Here is a 3,884-nt window from a genome sequence, read left to right as displayed (position 1 = left end):
TCTTGTCTTTGTCCATTAGTTCCTGGATTAGTCTGACCTGGAGCTTCACCGTTTCTTGGAGTGTGGTCATTTTCTGGTTGTTGTCGGCTGCTTCATCATCCAGGTGAGAGATTCTGGATTCAATATGGTCAACTCTTTGTGTTGTGGTTTCAATTGCGGAGTTTATGGATGTCAGAGAGCTATTTATGGTTGTCAGATCAGCTCTGATCATGGAAATTTCTTCATTTAAAGAGTTGTATTTTAAATCTATTTTTTCATCCATTTCAATTCTCAGGATGTTAAGGTCTTCTTTAAAGGAGGCTTGCATTGTATCCATTTTTGCTTCCATTTCTTTAATGGAGGCTTGCATTGTATCCATTTTTGCCTCCATTTCTTTCTTGGCTTCCTGGGTGTCCTTCCAGATTTCCGCTCTAAACTCCTGGAATTGTTTTCTGATTTCATTTCTGACGCTTTCGATCATTCCTGTTAACATGGCCTCATTTGCTTTTTTAGTCTCCATCTCCTCTTCAGTGGTGCTGCTTTTTTGGAGCTGGCGAGTTGTCTTGCTCTTTGATGAACTGTGTTATGTTTCTTTGTGATTTGCGCATCTGGAGATGTGTGGATGGCTTCTCAGGTTTGGTCTGTAGCTCTGCCCTCCCTCCTGTGTAGGCGCGTCTACAGCAGCAGGTGCTGCTGCTGTGGCCCCGCCCACCAGTGCAGGGTACGCCTACCAGAGCGGGCGCTGTCGCCGGGGGCCCTGCCCACCTGTGTGCTGTGCGCCTGCTACAACAGGCGCTGGTGCTGTGGCCCCATCCACTTTAGCGGGGTACGCCTCCCAGAGCGAGCCCCGGGTTGTTGGGTTGTGCTTGCGCCCTCCCACGAGTCTGTTGGGGGGGGGTCAGTATGTGTGGGGCCCAGTGGGATCGACTGTCCAGGCGTGGGTTAGCACCCTCAGACCTCGCCTCCGCTGCGAGGGGGGGACGTGATCAGGCCCAGGTGTCCCTGCTGTGCTGGTATTGCCCACCAGCGCCTGTGATTTTAGTTGTAAGAGTCCGTGAGGTCCAGGCGCCTCGGGTGGGGCTTGCACTGCTGGCCACCCCCTGGCCCTGATCCTGGATTGTGTGTGTGTCCCGCACAGCCGTTGGTCCTTCAGGGGGTGGCGAAGTGTTGTGGAGGCTTCCCAGGTTCCCTCCTTCTGCCGCGCTGGGTACCCAGCCGCCATCTGTCTGAACCCGGTGTGGACCCGAACTTCTCGTCACTGCTGTTGTGTGTCTTGGTCCACACCCTGCCTTGTGTCCGTGGGGTCTCCCGCTATATGAATTCTGCGCTCCTGGCAGCCTGTCTGCCCATCGCCGGGTTCCCCTTTCCCAGCCTGGCCCCTGTTTGGGCCAGGGTCGGCTGGTGGGGGGAGGGTGCCCCGGAGATTCTCCGGCTCTGTGTAGGTTTTCGGTTCTTCTTTTTTGCTCCTTTTTGTTTTCCTGCGTTTCTCCACTGCTTCTGGCTGCTGGGTTTGCTGGGTTCTTGATGGGGTGTTGGGTGTTGGAGTTCCCAGCTCGCTATTCAGTTGGAGCGTTTCGGGGTGCCTCCCTACTGTGTCGGTGCCATCTTTTCCTTCTATCCTTGATTTTTTTGTTCAAGTTTAATGCTCTGCTGTCTGCCCACAGCTCCACTTCAGAGTTTTTGGTAAGCAATCGGAGTTAAGAGTCTCACAGCTTTGGGCTGGGAATATGGCCTAGTGGCACGAGTGCTTGCCTCATATACATGAGGCCCTGGGTTCAATTCCCCAGTACCACATATACAGAAAACGGCCAGAAGTGGCGCTGTGGCTCAAGTGGCAGATTGCTAGCCTTGAGCAAAAAGAAGCCAGGGATGGTGCTCAGGCCCTGAGTCCAAGCCTCAGGACTGGCCAAAAAAAAAAAAAAAAGTCTCACAGCTTTCCTGCCTAGCCTGGCTTTGAACTGAAACCCTTAGATCTCAGCCTCCTGAGTCGCGAGGGAATAAACACTCTACTCGGATGCTGGAAGCTGGTACAGGAAATGGACGGGGCCTGGTGAATCTTTGAAAAGTTTGTGTTTTGTTTAAATAGGAGGAAAGAAACCCTAAAATATGTTAAGCAGAGAACAAATGAATACCAAGCACTCCTTACTACAACAAGAGCTTCGAGTGCCAGGGACTGGCTACAAAGAAGTCGAGAGAATTCTAAGAGCTGTGGAACCAGCAGGTGTGAGGAGCGGCGATTCACTCCATGGCTGAGACAGAGCACAAGGAAGAACCTTGTCCACCGCGAGGGGCAGATTCTGCTCTTACTGAGAGGGGTCAGCTGTGACCCCTGGACAGGAACTAAGTTGCTGCGGTGCTGTACTGGGGAATTGTTGGGACACTGCCCCTTGGGGCGCGGTGGCCAGCAGTTCACAGGGCACCAGGTCGCTGCACCTGCTACCGATGCGCCAGGCAGGGGGTGAGGGGCCCCGTGGGTGCTGTAGGGTTTGGTGCCACACAAGCCATGTGCCTTGCAAGAGCCTGTCTAGCAGAGTCTTCTGGAACTGGGGAACGAAATGCTTCCGTGCTGTCTCCACCGCTCTACTGAGAAGTGCTGGTGCCAGCTGGCACGGGGGAAAATCTTCTGGAAGGGAAAAGAAATATTTTTACAGCACAGTAAGGGTGAATCTGGAGTTTAGAAGGAACAAACTGATACCTAGCACAAGAAACAACAAGAAGAAATGGTAGGATTTAAAAATAAAGGGCTGGGGATATGGCCTAGTGGTAGAGTGCTTGCCTCGTATACATGAAGCCCTGGGTTCGATTCCCCAGCACCACATGTATAGAAAAAGCCAGATGTGGTGCTGTGGGTCAAGTGGCAGAGTGCCAGCCTTGAGCAAAAAGAAGCCAGGGGCAGTGCTCAGGCCCTGAGTCCAAGCCCCGGGACTGGCAAAAAATAAATTAATTAAAAATTAAAAATATAAGATTAAGAACTTAATAGCTGGGCTACACACACTGAAGAGAGACTTAGGGTACTGGAAGACAGATCAGAAAGATAACTGAATATAGAAGGCATAAAACATTTATGACCAGATTGGAAGGTTCTAGATATGTAATGTCCTATCAGGTAACCACTAGCCCAGTGTGGCTATTTAAATTTAAATTAATTACAATTAAATGAAAATGTAAAGTTGAGGTCATGGGTCATACTAGCGACTCTCAAATGTTCAGTAGACCCGTGTGTTCTGGGCTACAGAACATTCCTCTCATTGTGCTCATCTGTGGCAGAGCCAGTCTAAATATTTGTTTAATTGGCATCCCATAAATAAAGGAGAAAATGGAGCAGAAACAATATCTGAGGAGGTTTGGGATGAACAATTTCCAAAACAAGTAAGAGGTATCGAGTATATTTTCAGAAGACAAAAAAAAAAAAAAAAATCCAGTTAGGATAAAAGAAAAGGCCATGGCCTGGGAATATGGCAAAAACAAACAATCAACATGGTTTTTCTTACAGCAGGATAATGGAAGTACTTCCACAAAAGGAAGCACTGTGATTGCAGCCTACTTTGTCCCTGAGCTTTTTGCTCGAGGCTGGTGCTCTACCCCTTGAGCCACAGCTCCGCTTCTGGCTTTTTTAGTAGTTAACTGAATCTAAGAGTCTCATGGACTTTCTTGCTAGGGCAGGCTTCGGACCGTGATCCTCAGATCTGTCTCCTGAGGTGATAGGTTATACTCTTAAGATGATAGGTGTGAGCTACTGGTGCCCACTGGAGCTTTTCCCACCAGGACACTCCAATCCTTATGCAGGGTACGGCCCCAATAACCTAACGACTCCCCCAGACTCCCCTTTCAAAGGCCTCTCTTTCTACCTGGCTTTGCTTTAGCATCTGTGTTCCTACAGACCAGCAGGTACTTGGAACGGAAAA

At 49.8% G+C, this 3,884-nt stretch overlaps 1 non-coding gene across 1 annotated transcript; it reads right to left on the bottom strand.

Moving 5' to 3' along the window:
- Nucleotides 1–3,413: 3,413 nt before the first annotated feature.
- LOC125367375 lies at nucleotides 3,414–3,526 on the bottom strand. Its single transcript, XR_007214069.1, has one exon. It is a non-coding gene; the product is annotated as a small nucleolar RNA SNORA69 (small nucleolar RNA).
- Nucleotides 3,527–3,884: the final 358 nt, after the last annotated feature.

Source organism: Perognathus longimembris, chromosome 18, assembly GCF_023159225.1.
Source record: "Perognathus longimembris pacificus isolate PPM17 chromosome 18, ASM2315922v1, whole genome shotgun sequence".
Taxonomy (NCBI): Eukaryota; Metazoa; Chordata; class Mammalia; order Rodentia; family Heteromyidae; genus Perognathus; species Perognathus longimembris.
The sequence above is the reverse complement of the archived record's forward strand: the minus strand, read 5'-3'. Positions and strand labels throughout refer to the sequence as shown.